The 22979-nt window shown below is 53.5% G+C and overlaps 1 long non-coding RNA gene across 1 annotated transcript in view; it reads right to left on the bottom strand.

Moving 5' to 3' along the window:
* Positions 1–19089: 19089 nt before the first annotated feature.
* The window catches only part of LOC147103011 (uncharacterized), a 6681-nt gene continuing 2791 nt past the window's right edge, over positions 19090–22979 (bottom strand). The window contains exons 3-4 of the long non-coding RNA XR_015073170.1: positions 20167–20238; positions 19090–19425 (exon numbers count right to left, since the gene is read on the bottom strand). This is a non-coding gene — a long non-coding RNA (uncharacterized LOC147103011). The remainder of the gene's footprint in view (positions 19426–20166; positions 20239–22979) is intronic.

The raw sequence follows: 22979 nt of genomic DNA, 5'->3' as shown, positions 1-22979 counted from the left end.
CTAGGTCCCGGAGGTAATTGTGGTACAGGCCCGGGGGGGTAATTGTGGTACAGATCCCGGGGGTAATTGTGGTACAGGCCCCGGGGGTAATTATTGTACAGGCCCTGGGGGTAATTGTGCTACAGGCCCCGGGGCTAATTGTGGTACAGGCCCTGGGGGTAATTGTGGCACAGGCCCTGGGGGTAATTGTGGTACAGGCCCTGGGGGTAATTATGGTACAGGCCCTGGGGGTAATTGTGGTACAGGCCCTGGGGGTAATTGTGGTACAGGTCCCGGGGGTAATTGTGGTACAGGCCCTGGGGGTAATTGTGGTACAGGCCCTGGGGGTAATTGTGGTACAGGCCCTGGGGGTAATTGTGGTACAGGTCCTGGGGGTAATTGTGGTACAGGCACTGGGGGTAATTGTGGTACAGGCCCTGGGGGTAATTGTGGTACAGGTCCCAGGGGTAATTGTGGTACAGGCCTCGGGGGTAATTGTGGTACAGGCCCGGGGGGTAATTGTGGTACAGGCCCTGGGGGTAATTGTGGTACAGGCCCCGGGGGTAATTGTGGTACAGGCCCTGGGGGTAATTGTGGTACAGGCCCTGGGGGTAATTGTGGTACAGGTCCCGGGGTTAATTGTGGTACAGGCCCTGGGGGTAATTGTGGTACAGGCCCTGGGGGTAATTGTGGTACAGGTCCCAGGGGTAATTGTGGTACAGGCCGCGGGGGTAATTGTGGTACAGGCCCGGGGGGTAATTGTGGTACAGGTCCCGGGGGTAATTGTGGTACAGGCCCCGGGGTAATTGTGGTACAGGCCCTGGGGGTAATTGTGGTACAGGCCCTGGGGGTAATTGTGGTACAGGCCCTGGGGGTAATTGTACAGGCCCTGGGGGTAATTGTGGTACAGGTCCCGGAGGTAATTGTGGTACACGCCCTGGGGGTAATTGTGGTACAGGTCCCGGGGGTAATTGTGGTAGAGATCCCGGGGGTAATTGTGGTACAGGCCCCGGGGGTAATTGTTGTACAGGTCCCGGGGGTAATTGTGGTACAGGTCCTGGGGGTAATTGTGGTACAGGTCCCGGGGGTAATTGTGGTACAGGTCCCGGGGGTAATTGTAGTTGAGGCCCTGGGGGTAATTATGGTACAGGCCCTGGGGGTAATTGTGGTACAGGCCCTGGGGGTAATTGTGGTACAGGTCCCAGGGGTAATTGAGTACTAGGTCCCGGGGGTAAATGTGGTACAGGCCCTGGGGGTAATTGTGGTACAGGCCCTGGGGGTAATTGTGGTACAGGTCCCGGGGTTAATTGTGGTACAGGTCCCGGGGGTAATTGTGGTACAAGCCCTGGGGGTAATTGTGGTACAGGTCCTGTGGGTAATTGTGGTACAGGCCCTGGGGGTAATTGTGGTACAAGTCCCGGGGGTAATTGTGGTACAGGCCCTGGGGGTAATTGTGGTACAGGTCCCGGGGTTAATTGTGGAACAGGTCCCGGGGTTAATTGTGGTACAGGTCCCGGGGGTAATTGTGGTACAGGCCCTGGGGGTAATTGTGGTACAGGTCCCGGGGGTAATTGTGGTACAGGTCCTGGGGGTAATTGTGGTACAGGTCCCGGGGGTAATTGTGGTACAGGCCCTGGGGGTAATTGTGGTACAGGCCCTGGGGGTAATTGTGGTACAGGCCCTGGGGGTAATTGTGGTACAGGTCCCGGGGGTAATTGTGGTACAGGCCCCGGGGGTAATTGTGGTACAGGTCCCAGGGGTAATTGTGGTACAGGCCCTGGGGGTAATTGTAGTACTGGTCCCAGGGGTAATTGTGGTAGAGGTCCTGGGGGTAATTGTGGTACAGGTCCCGGGGGTAATTGTGGTACAGGCCCTGGGGGTAATTGTGGTAGAGGTCCCGGGGGTAATTGTGGTACAGGCCCTGGGGGTGATTGTGGTACAGGCCCTGGGGGTAATTGTGGTAGAGGTCCTGGGGGTAATTGTGGTACAGGCCCTGGGGGGTAATTGTGGTACAGGTCCCGGGGGTAATTTTGGTACAGGTCCCGGGGGTAATTGTGGTACAGGTCACGGGGGTAATTGTGGTACAGATCCTGGGGGTAATTGTGGTACAGGTCCCGGGGGTAATTGTGGTACAGGCCCTGGGGGTAATTGTGGTACAGGCCCTGGGGGTAATTGTGGTACAGGTCCCGGGGGTAATTGTGGTACAGGTCCTGGGGGTAATTGTGGTACAGGTCCCGGGGGTAATTGTGGTACAGGCCCTGGGGGTAATTGTGGTACAGGCCCTGGGGGTAATTGTGGTACAGGCCCTGGGGGTAATTGTGGTACAGGTCCCGGGGGTAATTGTGGTACAGGCCCTGGGGGTAATTGTGGTACAGGTCCCGGCAGTAATTGTGGTACAGGCCCTGGGGGTAATTGATTGCTAGGTCCCTTGCTTTTTGTGGTATATATCAACGATCTTGACTTGAATAAAGCGGGTATGATACTAAAATCGGCTGTGTGGTTGATACTGAAGAAGGAAGCTGTAGACTGCAGGAAGATACCAATAAATTGGTCAGGTGGGCAGAACAGTGGCAAATGGAATTCAATCTGGAGAAGTGTGAGGTGATGCGTTTGGGGACGGCTAACAAGGAAAGGGTATACACATTAAATGGTAGGACACTGAGTATGCAGAGGAACAAAGGGACCTTGGAGTGCATGTCCACAGATCCCTGAAGGTAGCGGGCCAGGTAGATAAGGTGGTTAAGAAGGCATACGGAATGCTTGCCTTTATTAGCCGTGGCATAGAATACAAGAGCAGGGGGGTTATGCTTCAACTGTATAAAACACTAGTTAGGCCTCAGCTAGAGTACTGCGTGCAGTTCTGGTCACCACATTACAGGAAAGATGTGATTGCACTAGAGAGGGTACAGAGGAGATTTACAAGGATGTTGCCGGGAGTAGAGAATCTTAGCTATGAGGAAAGACTGGATAGGCTGGGTCTGTTTTCCTTGGAACAGAGGAGGCTGAGGGGAGACCTTATTGAGGTGTATAAAATTATGAGGGGCATAGATAAAGTGGATAGAAAAGACCTATTTCCCTTAGCAGAGGGGTCAAAAACCAGGGGCACAGATTTAAAGTAATTGGTGGAAGGTTTAGAGGGGATTTGAGGGGAAATTTCTTCACCCAGAGGGTTGTGGGGGTCTGGAACTCACTGCCTGAAAGGGTGGTAGAGGCAGGAACCCTAACCACATTTAAAAAGTACTTGGATGTGCACTTGGGATGCTCGAACCTGCAGGGCTACGGACCAAGAGCTGGGAAGTGGGATTAGGCTGGAGAGCTCTTTGTTGGCCGGCGTGGACACGATGGGCCGAAATGGCCTCCTTCCGTGCTGTAACTTTCTATGATTCTATACAGGTCCCGGGGGTAATTGAAGTACAGGCTCTGGGGGTAATTGAGGTTCAGACCCCGGGGGTAATTGAGGTTCAGGCCCCAGAGGTAATTGAGGTTCAGGCCCCGGGGGTAATTGAGGTTCAGACCCCGGGGGTAATTGAGATTCAGGCCCCGGGGGTAATTGAGATTCAGGCCCCGGGGGTAATTGAGGTTCAGGCCCCGGGGGTAATTGAGGTTCAGGCCCCGGGGGTAATTGAGGTTCAGGCCCCGGGGGTAATTGAGGTTCAGGCCCCGGAGGTAATTGAGGTCAGGCCCCGGAGGTAATTGAGGTTCAGGCCTCGGGGGTAATTGAGGTTCAGGCCCCGGGGGTAATTGAGGTTCAGGCCCCGGGGGTAATTGAGGTTCAGGCCCCGGGGGTAATTGAGGTCAGGCCCCGGAGGTAATTGAAGTACAGGCTGATGGAGACAGGTAGGATTCAGATTTTGAATGACCGAAGGCTCACGACCAATGAAGAGAGATTGTGGCTAAAGCTAACAGGGTATTGGGTTTTATTTATGGAGCCATTCAGTATAAATCAAAGGACACCATTCTGTCATTATACATATCGTTGGTCAGACCGCATCTGGAGTACTGTGCCGAGTTTTGGTCCCCCACATGGTGGGTGATATAGTGGTCGTGGAACAGGTCCAGAGGAGAGCTACAAGAATGATTCTCAGCTTAAAGAACCTCGGCTACTCAGATCGGCTCAAAGATCTCAGGGTTGTGAGGTGGGGAGGGGGGGGACGAGGGGGGGTTGGGGAAAGGGGAAAGGGAAAGAAGGGGGGAGGGGGGAAGTGGTGTGTGATTTGGGCGGGTAAGATCCCACACAAGAGGTTATTAAATAAAATTAGGGCTCCTGGGATTGGGGGTAATATACTAGCATGGATTGAGGATTGGTTAACGGACAGAAAACAGAGAGTAGGAATAAACGGGTCATTTTCAGGTTGGCAGGCTGTAACTAGTGGGGTACCGCAAGGATCGGTGCTTGGGCCTCAGCTATTCACAATCTATATCAATGACCTAGATGAAGGGACTGAGTGTAACGTATCCACGTTTGCTGATGATACAAAGTCAGGTGGGAAAGTAAGGAGGAGGACGCAAAGAGGCTGCAGAGAGATATAGACAGGTTGACTGAGTGGGCAAGAACATGGCAAATGGAATACAATGTGGGGAAGTGTGAAGTTATCCACTTTGGTAGGAAAAACAAAAAAGCAGAATATTTTTTAAATGGTGAGACTGGGAAATGTTTATATTCAGAGGGACCTGGGTGTCCTTGTACACGAATCACTGAAAGTTAACTTGCAGGTACAGCAAGCAATTAGGAAAACAAATGGTATGTTAGCTTTTGTTACAAAAGGATTAGAATATAAGAGTAAAGAAGTCTTACTGCGATTATATCGGGCCCTGGTGAGACCACACCTGGAGTATTGTGTACAGTTCTGGTCTCCTTATACAAGGAAGGATATACTTGCCATAGAGGGAGTGCAACGAAGGTTCACCAGACTGATTCCTGGGATGGGGGGATTGTCCTGTGAGGAGAGATTGAGTAGACTAGGCCTGTATTCTCTAGAGTTTAGAAGAATGAGAGGTGATCTCATTGAAACATACAAAATTCTTAAGGGGCTTGACAGGGTAGATGCTGAGAAAATGTTTCCCCTGGCTGGGGAGTCTAGAACACGGGGTCACAGTCTCAGAATAAGGGGTCAGCCATTTAGGACTGAGATGAGGAGACATTTCTTCACTCAGAGGGTGGTGAATCTTTGGAATTCTCTACCCCAGAGGGCTGTGGAGGCTCAGTCGTTGAGTATATTCAAGACAGAGATCGATAGATTTGTGGAAATTAAGGGATATGGGGATCGGGCGGGAAAGTGGAGATGAGGTAGAAGATCAGCCATGATCTTATTGAATGGCGGAGCCGGCTCGATGGGCGAATGGCCGACTCCTGCTCCTATTTCTTATGTTCTTATGAAGGTGTGTTTAGCCAGGGTGCTCTGCCCCGTAGGGTTCGGGGCAGGCTCGATGGAGCAGCTGCTCTTTTCCTGCCCTTTAGTTTTGTGTGTTGGTGTGAGGGACATTCTGTGGAACTTAACTCGCCTGTCACCTCTCATTATCACATCACCTTCTGGATCCCCAGCCTTTTAATAACAGCAAAGAATAATGAATGTGTAATCCCGGAGACTCTCGGTAAATATCTATCTGTGTAACAAGCACATATCAGTCACCTTCACCCTCTCCCAGGCATAGCCTGTGTTCACATCACCACGCAATCCCTTCATTGGGGGGGAAATTCAGTTGTTTGCGCCTCCCATTAGTGCCTTAAGAGGGCGCTAATGGGACACAAAGCAACTAGCGCCCGGGCGCGGCGGTGTTTGCGCCGCTCGCGAAATTAACTAGACATTTTGCGGCAGCGCTAAACACTACCGCCACGATCTCCCGCGCCGGCAGATCATGATGTCAGTCGAGTGCGCAATGCCCCGGTAGCGCCCCGGACCGGATATTGAGTGGCGCCCCCTGCCTTACCACCTGCCACTAGCAACGACAGGTTGAGGGGAGCGTTTTGCAGTCGGGAAGGGACTGGGGGAGCGCTATTTAAAGGTGACCGCTTCCTGCCTTTTTTTGTCGGTGACATTTTTGCACCACGCATTCTGAGAGAGAGAGAGAGACTTCTGGAGAGATTCAACGCTGTGTGAAGGAGTTTTGAGTACTGAGCAGCACTTTGCAGGTTCATTTTGATTTGCCCTTCCTTGCTTTGCCAGCACTCTGAGGTAGCGCCTCGCTCCTCGGCCTTTGCACCTTAAGACAGGTGTGAAGCGCCTGATTTAGCGCTCCAATCACCTCCAGGGGCGATAAAAGCCAAGTTTGCTGCGCACGGCCGATAATGGTGCCCCAAAAAGGGCGATACCAAATCTTTCCCCCCATGTATCTTAGTGCGTGTGTCACCGTTTGTTACCGTGTTACCGTGAGTTACTGCGTGTCACCGTGTGTTACCGTGAGTTACCGTGTGTCACCGTGAGTTACCATAGAATCATAGAAAGTTACAGCACGGAAGGAGGCCATTTCGGCCCATCGTGTCCGCGCCGGCCAACAAAGAGCTCTCCAGCCTAATCCCACTTCCCAGCTCTTGGTCCGTAGCCCTGCAGGTTAGAGCATCCCAAGTGCACATCCAAGTACTTTTTAAATGTGGTTAGGGTTCCTGCCTCTACCACCCTTTCAGGCAGCGAGTTCCAGACCCCCACAACCCTCTGGGTGAAGACATTTCCCCTCAAATCCCCTCTAAACCTTCCACCAATTACTTTAAATCTGTGCCCCTGGTTTTTGACCCCTCTGCTAAGGGAAATAGGCCCTTTCTATCCACTTTATCTATGCCCCTCATAATTCTATACACCTCAATAAGGTCTCCCCTCAACCTCCTCTGTTCCAAGGAAAACAGACCCAGCCCATCCAGTCTTTCCTCATAGCTAAGATTCTCTACTCCCAGCAACATCCTTGTAAATCTCCTCTGTACCCTCTCTAGTGCAGTCACATCTTTCCTGTAATGTGGGGAGCAGAACTGCACGCAGTACTCTAGCTGAGGCCTAACTAGTGTTGTATACAGTTGAAGCATAACCCCCCTGCTCTTGTATTCTATGCCACGGCTAATAAAGGCAAGCATTCCGTATGCCTTCTTAACCACCTTATCTACTTGGCCTGCTACCTTCAGAGATCTGTGGACATGCACTCCAAGGTCCCTTTGTTCCTCTACACTACTCAGTGTCCTACCATTTAATGTGTATTCCCTTTCCTTGTTAGCCCTCCCCAAATGTGTTACCATGAGCCACCATGAGTTATGTGTGTTACCGGGTGTTATCATGAGTTACCATGAATTACTGTTCTGCATATTAGTCCCCCATATCCTCTCCATAAACCAAGACCATTTATTTCCACCTCCGCAACATCGCCTAATTCCACACCTGCCTCAGCTCATCTGCTGCTGAAACCCTTGTCCGTGCCTGTGTTACCTCCAGACTCGACTATTCCAATGCTCTCCTGGCCCGGCCTCCCATCTCCCACCCTCCATAAACTTGAGCTTGTAGGAATGTCTAGTTCCTATCCAAAAGACTGAGGTCCACTCAGGCGATCAAATCAACGAGGTTTAATGAAAAGTAACAGAGTTTAACAGATAACTACAGGAGAACATCGAATATAGGTCTAGTCAGTTCGGAGGCTCCACGAGGACTGCTAGGGCGGTCCCGTTGCTGACGTCATGACGTCATCACGTTTTTCCCGCCAGTGGGGGATCACGTGATGAACGGCATGACATCATCGCGTTTACCCACGCTATTAAAGTGATCGCGCTCTGTACAAGTAAACAGTGAAAACAAAGATACAGACTCAGGCTGTAGCCAACATATTATTAAAGGGAATTATATACAATTGGTTAGAGTCCCTTAGTGGCTCTGCCACATGCGCCCCCCCAGAATTGTCTTTAATAGCAAAAGTAAAACAGCGAGGAGGCTTGACAAGCCTTTCAGATCGACTTCTGTAGCCTTGAAGTGGAAGCTGATGGACGGCGGGCGAGCTGGTGGGCGGTTGCGTTTGATCTGGCACGGCGACTGTGGGCGGTCGGCCACGTTTCGGCGGTTGTGCGATCTCGACTGGGCGGTCAAGGTCCAAGTGAGCCGGCTTCAACCGGTCAACCGAAATGTGGTCCAGTTTACCACCGACATCGACCGAAAAAGGTTTGTCTCCCGGCTCTATCACACGGAAAGGACCAGTGTAAGGGGGTTTGAGCGGGTCCCGATGAGCGTCGTGGCGGATAAACACATAGTCGGCGTTCTTCAGCTCAGCTGGGACGTGGGAACTCTGCAAGCCATGATGCGACGTAGGCACTGGAGCGAAACTTCTGGCTGCCTCCTGGTGGCTGATGAGCTGCTGGGATGCGGACCATGGCTCTGTTGGAGACGGAAGGAAATCCCCTGGTACGCGTAGTGGCTGGCCATATACGAGCTCCGCCAAGGACGATTGAAGATCTTCTTTAGGTGCTGTATGAAGACCCAAAAGGACCCATGGAAGCCTGTCCACCAATCCCGCGCCTTGAAGGCTGGCTCGCAGTGTGGCTTTGAGCAACCTGTGGAATCGTTCGCACAGGCCGTTCGCCTGTGGATGGTAGGAGGTGGTGCGATGTAGCTTGACGCCGAGCCCCTGAGCCACAGCGTTCCAGAGCTCCGAAGAAAACTGCGGCCCACGATCGGACGAGATGTCCGCCGGTACCCCGAAGCGGGCGACCCAAGAGGAGATGAATGCCCTGGCGACGTCTGCGGAAGTGGTGGAAGACAGAGGAACCCCCTCCGGCCATCGAGTGGTGCGGTCCACCATTGTAAGATGATGAGTAAACCTGTGCGAAGGCGGAAGTGGCCCCACCAGGTCCACATGCACATGATCAAACCTACGTTCCGGAACGGCGAAAGTGGCCAATGGAGCCTTAACGTGACGCTGCACCTTGGCCTTTTGGCAGACCACGCAGGTGTTGGCCCAGTCGCGAACATCCATGTGCATGCCCCGCCACACGAATTTGGACGACATCAACCGTTGTGAGGCCTTCATGCCAGGGTGCGACAACCCATGAATGGCGTCAAAAACTTTTCGGCGCCAGGCGACCGGGACGATAGGGCGAGGATCTCCTATGGAGACGTCGCAGAGTAGTGTAGTGCCCGCGGCATGGAATTTGACGTCGGCCGCTTGGAGGCTAGAGGGGTTGGTTCTGTAAGATTGGACCTCCGGATCCGAGGCTTGATCCGCAGCCATGAGGGCATAGTTGATGCTGAGCTGGACTGCATGAACGGTCGCGCGGGAGAGGCAATCCGCCACCAGGTTGTCCTTACCGGACACATACTGAATGTCAGTGGTGAATTCTGAGATATACGTCAACTGACGTTGTTGCCGAGCTGACCACGGTTCGGCGGTCTTGGCCATAGCGAACGTTAGTGGCTTATGGTCCACAAAAGCCGTGAACGGACATCCCTCTAGCAAGAACCGGAAATGGCGGATGGCCAGAAAAAGGGCCAGCAACTCCCGGTCGAACGTGCTGTACCTTTGTTCGTTTCGCCGTAGTTGACGGCTGAAAAACGCCAGCGGTTGCCATGTCCCCTGCACCCACTGTTCCTGCACTGCGCCGTTGGCGTAGTCTGACGCGTCGGTGGTAAGGGCAATGGTGGCACCTGGCAGCGGGCGTGCCAGCATGGTTGCGTTGGCTAACGCGCCTTTGGTGTCGACGAACGCCCGGCCCATGTCAACCATCCAGCTGATCGGATCCTTGCCGGACATGCCCTTGAGGGCCTCGTACAGGGGCTGCATGAGCAGAGCTGCATTAGGCACGAACCGGTGATAAAAATTTACCATCCCGAGGAACTCCTGCAGGGCCTTGACGGATTGCGGGCGCGGGAACGAAGTAACTGCCTCCACCTTCGTTTGCAGGGGAATTGCGCCGTCTGATGTGATGCGATGGCCTAAAAAATCAATCTGCTGTAGGCCGAACTGGCACTTGGCCAGGTTGATGATCAAGCCGTGTTGACTGAGGCGGCTAAAGAGGGTGCGCAAATGGCAGATGTGCTCCTCTTTATTAGGGCTGGCGATGAGGATGTCGTCAAGGTAGATGAATAGAAACTTGAGGTCCCGAAGCACGGAGTCCATCAAGCGCTGGAAAGCCTGTGCAGCGTTCTTCAATCCAAACGGCATCCGCAGAAATTCAAACAGGCCGAATGGGGTGATGACTGCAGTTTTCGGGACGTCTTGCGGGTGTACGGGGACCTGGTGGTAGCCACTGACAAGGTCGACTTTTGAAAAAATGGTATTTCCCGCCAAATGGGCAGAGAAATCCTGAATATGAGGGATCGGGTACCGATCAGGAGTAGTGGCGTCGTTCAGGCGTTGGTAGTCGCCGCAAGGCCGCCATCCGCCGCCAGGTTTCGGAACAATGTGGAGAGGCGAAGACCAGGGACTATTCAACCGGTGAATAATCCCTAGCCGCTCCATCGTGTTGAACTCCGCTTTCGCAGCCGCGAGCTTGCCAGGTTCGAGGTGCCGGGCCCGTGCGTAGACCGGGGAGCCAGTAGTGGTGATGTGGTGTTCAACACCATGCTTCGTGGCCATGGAAGAGAAAGTGGGTCTGGTCAGGTCTGGGAAATCTCCGAGGAGACGAGTGAAGTCATCCGGAGGTGGGGACGCGCAGGAGACAGTGCGCGCCATGGTGTTACTGCGGTAGCACGGGATGGAGTGAAAAGTGGCCGTATTGATCAACCAGCGGTGCCGTACATCCACCAGGTAGGCCGTTGGCGCACAAAAAATCCGCCCCGAGGATGGCTTGAGAGACTTTGGCCGTGATGTAATCCCAGTAAAACCGCTGGCCGCCGAAGCACACCTGGACCCGCCGGCTTCCGAAGGTCCAAATGGCCCCGCCATTAGCTGCCTGGAGGGAGGGGCTGTGCCCCCCAACTTGTAGATCAAGATCTGATGCGGGTAGGATGCTACACTGCGCCCCGGTGTCGCAAAGGAAACGTCGACCAGATAGGGAGTCGGTGATGAAGAGGAGTTTTCCCGAATTACCGATTGCCATCGCAGCCGCGGGGCGCTCGTTATGACCGGTCCTCTTTCGACAGGGTGGCTGCTGGTTTTTTTTGAGCGAAAAGCTGCAGGGAGGGCGGCAACATCTTGCTTTCGCACCAAAACGGGCGTGGTAGAAGCACAACCCCGCAGGTTGAGGGGCTGGAGCGGCGTCTGTGGGGGATGGGCGCCTCGTGGCAGCGCAGTACTGCTGTGTCACTGCGAAGATCTTGTCCGCTTCGGCAGCCAGCTCTGCGCAGTCAGTGACTTCCGACCTGGCTAGGGCAGCCTGAACTTGCTCCAGTAGCTGGCTGAGGAATAGCTCCCTGAAGAGGAAACATTCCGGTTCGGAGCCCCGAAGCGTGAGCATTCGGCTCATGAGCTCGGACGGCTTGGACTCCCCGAGGCCGGGCATATTGAGCAGCCAGCGGGCGCGCTCCGACTTCGTGAGCCCGAAGACCTGTAACAACCGCGCCTTTATCGTATCATACTTGCGATCTTCTGGTGGATTACCAAGCAGGCTGACGATCCGCGAGGCTGTGGCGCTGTCGAGGGTGGAGACCACGTAATAGTAACGGGTCTGATCTGCAACGATGTTCCTGATTGCGAACTGGGCTTCAGCCTGGGTGAACCACGCGGCTGGCTGTTGCTCCCAGAACTGTGGTAGCTTCAAAGCAATGGCGTTCGATTCCATGTTCAGTAACTTCTGCGAAAACCGTTCGCAAAAGTCGGGGTCACCAATGTAGGAATGTCTAGTTCCTATCCAAAAGACTGAGGTCCACTCAGGCGATCAAATCAACGAGGTTTAATGAAAAGTAACAGAGTTTAACAGATAACTACAGGAGAACATCGAATATAGGTCTAGTCAGTTCGGAGGCTCCACGAGGACTGCTAGGGCGGTCCCGTTGCTGGCGTCATGATGTTTTTCCCGCCGGTGGGGATCACGTGATGAACGGCATGACGTCATCGCGTTTACCCGCGCTATTAAAGTGATCGTGCTCTGTACAAGTAAACAGTGAAAACAAAGATACAGACTCAGGCTGTAGCCAACATATTATTAAAGGGAATTATATACAATTGGTTAGAGTCCCTTAGTGGCTCCGCCACAAGCTCATCCAAAACTCTGCTGCCCGTGTCCTAACTCGCACCAAGTCCTGTTCACCCATCACCCCTGTGCTCGCTGACCTACATTGGCTCCTGGTCCATTTTGATTTTAAAATCCTTATCCTTGTTTTCAAATTCCTCCATGGCCTCGCTCCTCCCTATCTATGTACCTCCTCCAGCCTCTACAAACCTCCAACGTCTCTGCGCTCCTCCAATTCTGGCCTTTCGTGCATCCCCAATTTCCATCGCTCCACCATTGGCGGCCGTGTCTTCAGCTGCCTGGGCCCTATGCTCTGGAATTCCTTCCCAGTGCAGTACTGAGGGAGCGCTGCACTGTCAGAGGGGCAGTACTGAGGGAGCGCTGCACTGTCGGAGGGGCGGTACTGAGGGAGCGCCACACTGTCGGAGGAGCAGTACTGAGGGAGCGCCGCACTGTCGGAGGGTCAGTACTGAGGGAACGCCGCACTGTCGGAGGGTCAGTACTGAGGGAGCGCTGCACTGCTGGAGGGGCAGTACTGAAGGAGTGCTGCACTGTCGGAGGATCAGTACTGAGGGAGTGCTGCACTGTCGGAGGGGCAGTACTGAGGGAGCGCTGCACTGTCGGAGGGGCAGTACTGAGGGAGTGCTGCACCATCGGAGGGGCAGTACTGAGGGAGCACCGCACTGTCGGAGGGACAGTACTGAGGGAGCGCTGCACTGTCGGAGGAGCAGTACTGAGGGAGTGCCGCACTGTTGGAGGTGCCGTCTTTAGGATGAGACATTAAACCGAGTCACTGTCTGGCCTCTCAGGTGGATGTAAAAGATCCCACTGACTCTATTGGAAGAAGAGCAGGGGAGTTCTCCCCGGTGTCCTGGCTAATATTTATCCCTCAACCAACATCATTAAAACAAATGATCTCGTTGCTGTTTGTGGGATCTTGCTGTGCACAAATTGGCTGCCGCGTTTCCTACATTACAACAGTGACTACACTTCAAAAGTATTTCATTGGCTGTGAAGCGCTTTGGGATGTCCTGAGGTTGTGAAAGTCGCTGTAGAAATGCGAGTCTCTCTTTCATTTTGTCTCTGTGTTTGTCTGCTGTTTGTCTGTCTTTGTCTTTTTCTCTCTCTCTCTGATGGTCTCTATCTTTGTCTCAGTCTCCCTCTCGCTCCCTGGACTTGGCAAAATGTGATTGAAGAGCATTTATGTCTGGGTTTAGCGAGCTTTAGACAGGTAATCTGTTGCGTCAAAGCACAAACTCAGTCTTAAATCACTTCAGGGTCACCTTCATGATGTTTTTGAAGTTTTTGTAAGAAATGTGCTGTGGGACAGTACGGAGTGGCTAGAGATCGGGGAGGGGAACGCTGGGCATTGGGGGTCTGGAAATATTTAGGGTTGCTGCAGGCTTAGGAGAAAGTCTCCTGACCCAGGGCCTGGTGAGCAGCTCTTGTCCCATTGAGTGTTTGGACTCCTCAGACTGCTCTCAGGACCCCTACCCCAGTGCCCCATTTGAATGCCTCATTCAATTGCTGTTATGCAGACCGATCCAGGAAGCTTTGGCTGTAGGCTCTGCTCCAGGAACCGGGAGCACTACCTCAGCATCCCTATAGTGCCCTGTCGCTGCCAAGCCTACACAGTGTGCCTGCGCTCAGCTGAATCTAGGCTTGGCGGCGAGAGAGCTTCTTTCGGCCTCCCAGCATCTAACGCTTCACTTGCTGGGGACAAAAAGAAAGACTTGCATTTATATAGCGCCTTTCACGACCACCGGACATCTCAAAGCAATTTACAATCAATGAAGTACTTTTGAAGTGGAGTCACTGTTATAATGTGGGACACACAGCAGCCAATTTGCGCACAGTAAGCTCCCACAAACAGCAATGACCAGATAATCTGTTTTTGTTATGTTGGTTGAGGGATAAATATTGGCCAGGACACCGGGGATAACTCCCCTGCTCTTCTTCAAAATAGTGCCATGGGATCGTTAATGTCCACCTGAGAGAGCAGACGGGACCTCGGTTTACCGTCTCATCCGAAAGACGGCACCTCCCTCAGCACTGCACTGGAGTGTCAGCCTAGCTTTATGTCCCGGGTGCAGTACTGAGGCACCGCTGCACTATTGGAGGTGCCGTCTTTCAGATGAGATGTTAAACCGAAGGCCCTGTCTGCTCTCTGAAGTGGTTGTAATAGATCCCATGGCACTATTCGAAGAAGAGCAGGGGAGTAAATAATGACTGCTGCCCCGGGATTGGACGTGACCTTCAGTACCGAATTCAAGGAAAAGGTTATCTTCTGCAATTCCTTAGTCACCTCCAACCTCTTCTCTTCCATTGATGGCCCAATGCGTCTCTAAATGTCCCTCTCTTTTTCACTCTAAACTTCAAATACCCATCTCACACTCCACATCCTCACTGTGTTGTTATGAAAACACATTTCACCATCTTCCACTTTAACTTATTTTTTGCAGGACCTCAAAACTGTGCAACTACTCACCTCATTCAGTACTCCCTCTGCCCACAGCCCAGCATCCCGGCCAGGTGTCCCCTAAACAATCTCGCCTTCTCTGCTTTTCCTTCAGCCTTGGTGATGACTTGTTCTGTGGGTCTTGGACCTTCAGACTCTTGCCTCTCAATTAGAAGATTGTGGATTCAAGTCCCACTCGAGACTTGAGCCCATAATCCAGACCGACATTTCTAGTGCAGTACTGAGGGAGTGCTGCACTGTCGGAGGTGCCGTCTTTCGGCTGAGACGTTAAACCGAAGGCCCGTCTGCCCTCTGAAGTGGTTGTAAAAGATCCCACGGCACTATTTCGAAGAGCAGGGGGAGTTCTCCCCGGTGTTCTGGGGCCAATATTTATCCCTCAATCAACATCACAAACAGATTATATGGTGATTATCACATTGCTGTTTGTGGGATCTTGCTGTGCGCATATTGGCTGCCGCGTTTCCTACATTACAACAGTGGCTACACTTCAAAAGTACTTCATTGGCTGTAAAGCACTTTGGGACGTTGTGAGGTTGTGAAAGGCGCTATAGAAATGCAAGTCTCTTTCTTTCATGCTGGTTTCTCAGTGATATAAAGTCAGCCCAGTGGTGAGATAACTCGAAGCACAAGCACCTTGGGCTCAATTAAGCAATGTGGCAGGGTACTAAAACCACACTGAAGAGCCAATCCGCAATGTTAATTAAATATAAGCTTTCCAAATTCAATGAACATCCTAAATGAATAAATCAAAAGGAAATTACTGAGAGACACAGAGCGATTGAGTGAGCGATTGAGTAAACGAGTGTGGTGGAGGTTGAGTGTTGCGGTGTGGTGATCAATAGTGCAGCTAATCGATGTCGCAGCTAATCGATGTCACAGCTAATCGATATCGCAGCTAATCGATGGCGCAGCTAATCGATGTCGCAGCTAATCGATATCGCAGCTAATCGATATCGCAGCTAATCGATAGCGCAGCTAATCGATGTCGCAGCTAATCGATATCGCAGCTAATCGATGTCGCAGCGAATCGATATCGCAGCTAATCGATGTCGCAGCTAATCGATATCACAGCTAATCGATATCACTCCTGACAGCCTCACGTTTGAAGAACAGCAGCAACAATGACCTAATTATTGAAGGTCCTCAATAACTTCTGTGCCTTGAATGTGTCATGAAGCAGCTTAGTGGGCAGCAGATGGTGGATGTAAAACCATCTTCAATCCATTCAAGGGAGCTTATAAGGATAATGAAACTAATCTTCAAATACAAGTAAGGGAAGAGATCGATGCACAGCATGTTTTTCTGAACTAGAATGCTGAGCCTAGTGATTAACAATCAGCAATACAGGCTCCAGAATAAGTGAGAGTGACCTTTACAGAGAACATTCAAGACAGCAAACTAACATTTTCCGATCTCATCCTTCCAACTTACTCAAACAATCCTTCAATAATAGTCTGTACAAATCTGAGCGATTGGTCACACTCAACTGTGTCACGCTTTAAGGTACTCAAAACTATCCTCTCACTCACTATACACCATGCACAAGTAAACACTATACCATTAGACCATGTACAGGGATCCGCAAACTCATTGGAAAAATAGAGGTATATTAAAGGGTATGGGGAGTAGGGGAGAGTGGGAGTAGACTGGGTGGGATATTAAAAAAAGAGTACAGGGAGTGAGCAGGGGAGGATTAGACCCTTGTTTTCACCTGTCCCTCCCCCTCCCCACAGCTCCTACCCTGCCCCTCCCCACACCTCCTACCCTCCCCACACCTCCTACCCCGCCCCTCCCCACGCCTCCTACCCCGCCCCTCCCCACGCCTCCTACCCCGCCCCTCCCTCCCCACACCTCCTACCCCGCCCCTCCCTCCCCACACCTCCTACCCCACCCCTCCCCACACCTCCTACCCCGTCCCTCCCTCCCCACACCTCCTACCCCGTCCCTCCCTCCCCACACCTCCTACCCCACACCTCCTACCCCGTCCCTCCCTCCCCACACCTCCTACCCCTCCCCTCCCCATACCTCCTACCCTGCCCCTCCCTCCCCACACCTCCTACCCCTCCCCTCCCCACACCTCCTACCCCGCCCCTCCCCTCCCCACACCTCCTACCCCGTCCCTCCCTCCCCACACCTCCTACCCCTCCCCTCCCCACACCTCCTACCCCTCCCCTCCCCACACCTCCTACCCCGTCCCTCCCCACACCTCCTACCCCTCCCCTCCCCACACCTCCTACCCCTCCCCTCCCCACACCTCCTACCCTGCCCCTCCCCACACCTCCTACCCCGTCCCTCCCCACACCTCCTACCCCGTCCCTCCCCACACCTCCTACCCCTCCCCTCCCCACACCTCCTACCCCTCCCCTCCCCACACCTCCTACCCCGTCCCTCCCCATACCTCCTACCCTGCCCCTCCCCACACCTCCTACCCCGTCCCTCCCTCCCCACTCCTACCCCGCCCCTCCCCACACCTCCTACCCCGCCCCTCCCCTCCCCTCCCCACACCTCCTACCCCGCCCCTCCCCACACCTCCTACCCCGTCCCTCCCCACACCTCCTACCCCGTCCCTCCCCACACCTCCTACCCCGGCCCTCCCCACACCTCCTACCCCGCCCCTCCCCACACCTCCTACCCCGTCCCTCCCTCCCCACTCCTACCCCGTCCCTCCCCACACCTCCTACCCCGCCCCTCCCCTCCCCACACCTCCTACCCCTCCCCTCCCCACACCTCCTACCCCTCCCCTCCCCACACCTCCTACCCCGCCCCTCCCCACACCGTCCCTCCCCACACCTCCTACCCCGTCCCTCCCCACACCTCCTACCCCGCCCCTCCCCACACCTCCTACCCCGCCCCTCCCCTCCCCACACCTCCTACCCCGTCCCTCCCCACACCTCCTACCCCGCCCCTCCCCACACCTCCTACCCCGCCCCTCCCCTCCCCACACCTCCTACCCCGTCCCTCCCCACACCTCCTACCCCGTCCCTCCCCACACCTCCTACCCCGCCCCTCCCCACACCGTCCCTCCCCACACCTCCTACCCCGTCCCTCCTCACACCTCCTACCCCGTCCCTCCCCACAACTCCTACCCCACCCCTCCCCACACCGTCCCTCCCCACACCTCCTACCCCGTCCCTCCCCACAGCTCCTACCCCGCCCCTCCCCACACCTCCTACCCCGTCCCTCCCCACACCTCCTACCCCGTCCCTCCCCACACCTCCTACCCCGTCCCTCCCCACACCTCCTACCCCGCCCCTCTCCACACCTCCTACCCCGTCCCTCCCTCCCCACACCTCCTACCCCTCCCCTCCCCACACCTCCTACCCCGCCGCTCCCAACTCCTACCCCTCCCTCCCCACACCTCCTACCCCGCCCCTCCCCACACCTCCTACCCCGTCCCTCCCCACACCTCCTACCCCGTCCCTCCCCACACCTCCTACCCCGTCCCTCCCCACACCTCCTACCCCACCCCTCCCCACAGCTCCTACCCCGCCCCTCTCCACGCCTCCTACCCTGCCCCTCCCCACAGCTCCGACCCTCCCCTTCTCCACGCCCGCCCCTCTCCACGCCTCCTACTCCGCCCCTCTCCGCGCCTCCTACCCCGCCCCTCTCCACACCTCCTACCCTGCCCCTCTCCACACCTCCTACCCTGTCCCTCTCCACACCTCCTAGCTTGTTCGCCTGTCCAGGATTGGAAGCCTTGCTGAAATCTAAAATACATCACATCTACAGGACTTCAGTTTTGAACAAGATCTGTCATTTCTTTAAAGAACTCCAGTAAATTTAATAGGCAAGATGTCTTCCATAAATCCATGCTAACTCCCCCTTACCATCCCATCATTTTGTGGGTCTTTCACTGACTCTCTCAGGATTCCTCGAGAACAGATGTCTGGCTCACTGGCCTATGCCTGTTTAAAGATTTCTGTTACATCAGCTGCTTCCCAATCCTTGGGCATTACTCCATTATCTAATGATTCCCCACAGATAAAGATAAGCCTGATGTTTGACCGTTTGACCATTTGTGCAGATGGCATCATCAAAAGTGACCAATTAGTGGCAGGGCTGCTTTTTAACAGCTTCAGATGTGACAGAATGAACTGAATCCCAAACCATTGCCGAGATAACATCAATTACACTGAACGCCTTCTGCCTTGTTCAATAACTAACTGGCAGTGCATCACCCAATCCGTGCCGTACGCATCACATAACTCGCCAGTAAGAGATGCAAAGGGAGACTGCACAGCAACCAACACTCGCCAGGAACTGCCTCAGAGCGGAACCCATTCCGACGCCAATGGATGGAATTCTCTCTGCTCCGAGTGTTAATAATTGGAGATGGGACGTCAGCTGATCCAACCCCAATCCAAGATCATAGTTAAAGGGGCCTTCAAATCCAGCTCAATCCATACTAACTTATCAATATCTTCTGAAGGGGCTTTGGCGAGAGGTAAAGATGATGGTGATGCACCTGAGGTTGAAAGCTGTTGTCAGCATATTGCAGGACAGAGCACAAACTTCACCCTGAAGATCACAAATACACAAAATAAAAGGAAGATGCAGTGAGTGCAGCAAAGCATTTAATTCTCATTGTTATTATACAATGTGTCTGTACAACATTTTGGGAAATAAACTGCAGAGAAATTCACTTCCCAGGCAGAGAGAGAGAGAGCAAGATGTGATGATGATGATGACGATGGGATTCTTCATTCATTGGGCTTTAGCCTTGCTCTCCCACAGTCTTCTCTTCCGTGCTCCGTCAGTGGCCGCTTGTTTTAACCCCACTAGCACCGTTCTACCTGTAGCACTTCTACTCAATCCTCGCTCTAGCAGGAAGTGACTTGCCTTGGGCTGAGGGGGAAGCTGCCATGAAGTGGGTCTGTATGAGGGTCCTGCTGGTAATCTGCAAACATAAACCATATCTCAGTGATTGACACTTGGAATTGTAGGAAACGGCCAATGCCCCACCCAGGCTGTTTACTTTCTCTTTAGTTGGTTGTCCTGAGTGAGGTTCAGCTCAGTGGCCAGTCATTGGTTGTTAGTTCACGTTACCCATCACCCTCCCTCTCTGGAGAAGCATATTATTACAGCAGAGCAGGAGGCCATTCAGCCCATTGCGCTGTAAGAACATTACTCCACCCTTTACCCGTATCCTGTCATATTCTTTGCTTTCACAGAATTATAGAAATACTCTGTGCCAACTCGCCAACCCCCAACCTGGTTCGTTCTGTGTGTCTCAGTCACTGTTTCACGCCCCTCCCCCCAGTCACTGGTTAGTGACCAAGTATTCAGATAATAAAATTTAAAACCAGTTGGTATGGTGACCAGGAATTTTCTAGGAGTTGTTCTCACTCCATCACCGTAACTTCAGGGTTTCCACCCCCTCCCCCGGCAAACTCTGACCATCACAATGCAGGACTCCCAGTCATCAATAAATAAATGTTTCTATTGAAATTCAAACAACAGCATCAACCCCAGCCCAGGGCCCGAACACAAGCATCCATTTCAGGCCCATCAATGACCCCATGCGCCTGAACCCAGCTTCCTCAAATAAAACCCCGACACGGGGCCCAAACCCCGACACGGGGCCCGAACCCCGATCCAGAGCAGGACTGTGTTACATCACGAGTACCGAGTGACTTACCTTTCCTCCTCTCCAGAGCCCAGCACCAGTCGGCCCATTTCGGGGGAATAAATAAACTACTTTTTCAATCCTCTGCAAAACAAGAGAAAACAAAGTAAAATCCTCAGCGTGAAGCTCAAAAACAAGATGGCGTGCAACAACGCGCAGGGCGGGCTTTTCCAATCGCACTGTATGGGCAAACCCCCACACTGGGCACATCACAAATTGAAAACATTGGATAACCCTGGGCTACATTTAACTGGGTGGCTCAGCCTCGTTTTGATAGTGAGGGAGGAGTTCTCACTTTAAATCGATTAGATCACCCCTTAATCTTCTAAACTCGAGAGATTACAAGCCCAGTCTGCTCTTCTGGTGCAATCAATAAACAAAAAAACTGTAACTTAACAAAAATACATCAAATGAAACTTAATAAATTAAATTAAAATGTCATTGCCGGTGGTGATGAAGCACTCCAGGTCCCTGCAGTGCTCACCAGTCGTGGAAGGCCTGGAGCGTGCCAGCGGACACTGCCTGCTCCAGCTTCAGGACCACCCAGGCGTGAACGTGGCTGCAGAAGAGGCCGGCAGTCGGGCCGAACGACCCCCTGGACCGCCCGCTGCCTGGACCAGTCTGTGCAATCTGTCCTTATAATTTAACCCTTTCAGCCCCGGTATCATTCTGGTGAATCTGCGCTGCTCCCCCTCCGAGGCCAATATATCCTTCCTGAGGGGCGGGGCCCAGGACTGAACACAGTTACTCCAGGTGGGGTCTGACCAGAGCTCCGTACAACTGTGACAGAACCTCCAGCCCTTTATATTCCAGCCCCCGAGATAAAGACCAACATTCTATTAGCCTTAAGGTTGCTTTTTGTACCTGTATGACTCGGAATCTCAAATCTCTTTGCTCCTCCACAGTTCCTAGTTTCTCTCCATTTAGTAAATACTCGGACCTATCTTTCTTGGGTCCAAAGTGGATGACATCACACTTCCCCACATTGAGTGGGAAAAACTAGGGCAGATGGAGTTCAGTCTATTAATGTCCCTTTGCAACTTTCTGCTCCCAACCACACAATGTACTGCACCTCCTAACATGGTGTCATCTGAAAACTTGGATATACAACTCTCTATTTATTTATTCATTCATCCACATCATTAATAAATATGGTGAAAAATTGAGGCCCCATAACAGGTCCCTGGGGAACACTATTTGTCTCATCCCGTCAATCAGAGAATATTCCTTTCATCCCCACTGTCCGTCTCCTACCTCCCAACTAATTTCCAACCCAAGTGAAAAGGCGTTCAATTCTCATTTTGGTAATCTCTCGTGTTTAACCTTCTAAAATGCCTTCTAGGAGTCCGTAGAGATAACATTCCCTTAGCTACCTCATTAGTGACCCCTCAAAAAACTCAACCAGGTGATTCAGACATGACTTGCCCTCAACATGTTGGCTTTCTCTGCTCCGCTCATGTTTGTTCAAGTGCGCAGTCACTATTTCCCAACTGACAGATTCCAGTGGCTTCTCCACAAGTCCATGAAACTACTGGAAATAGTTGGCAATCCTTTACCCTGCCCCATCTTTTCATACTTCCATTATAGAGCCCCAAAATTTGCATTGTTCTCACAAAATGGCCCAATTTTCAGTATTTCTTCATCATTTGCATTTCCTCATACCCGGCAGCACCTGGTTAATCTGTGCTGCATCTCCCTTCCTATAGCATGGAACCCAATATTGCACACAGTGCTCTAACTGTGCTCTTAAGGTTTTATACAGGCTTATCGTCCCGTCTTGGCTTTTGTTTTCTACAGCGCTGGATAAAAGCTAGAATTCCTTTAGCTTAAAAAGAACAGCCAGAGGTGCTGCCTTTAATGTCCTGTGAACCTGTCCCCCAAATCGCTGTTACCCCCCACACCCACGCCCCATACACCCCATCACCCACCATCCATCCCCCCACTCCCCCCCATATCCCCCACTCCCCATCCCTACACCCCCCCACTCCCCATCCCCCCACACCCCCCCACTCCCACTCCCCATCCCCCCCACTCCCCATCCCCACACCCCCATCCCCACACACCCCCACTCCCCATCCCCCCACACTCCCCATCCCCCCACTCCCACTCCCCATCCCCACACCCCCCCACTCCCCATACCCCCCATCCCCCCATCACTCCCACTCCCCCACACCCCCCCACTCCCCATCCCCACACCCCCCCACTCCCCATCCCCCCCACTCCCCATCCCCCATCCCCACACCCCCCCACTCCCCATCCCCCACTCCCCCCCATATCCCCCACTCCCCATCCCCCCCACTCCCCATATCCCCATTCCCCCCCATATCCCCCACTCCCCCCAATGTCCCCCACTCCCCATTCCCCCCTATATCCCCCACTCCCCATCATATCCCCCACTCCCCATTCCCCCCCATAACCCCCACTCCCCATTCCCCCCCATATCCCCCACTCCCCCCCATATCCCCCACTCCCCATTCCCCCCATATCCCCCACTCCCCATCCCCCCCACTCCTCATTCCCCCCCATATCCCCCACTCCTCATTCCCCCCCATATCCCCCACTCCCCCCCATATCCCCACTCCCCATTCCCCCCCATATCCCCACTCCCCATTCCCCCCCATATCCCCCACTCCCCCCCATATCCCCCACTCCCCCCTCCCCCCATATCCCCCACTCCCCATATCCCCCACTCCCCCCCACTCCCCATCCCCCACTCCCCATCCCCCCCACTCCCCATCCCCCCCATATCCCCACATCCCCCACTCCCCATATCCTCCACTCCCCCCCATATCCCCCACTCCCCCCCATATCCCCCACTCCCCACC

The sequence above is a fragment of the Somniosus microcephalus genome, chromosome 21, assembly GCF_052327205.1.
Source record: "Somniosus microcephalus isolate GS21.2 chromosome 21, FLI_Smic_1.0, whole genome shotgun sequence".
Taxonomy (NCBI): Eukaryota; Metazoa; Chordata; class Chondrichthyes; order Squaliformes; family Somniosidae; genus Somniosus; species Somniosus microcephalus.
The sequence above is the reverse complement of the archived record's forward strand: the minus strand, read 5'-3'. Positions and strand labels throughout refer to the sequence as shown.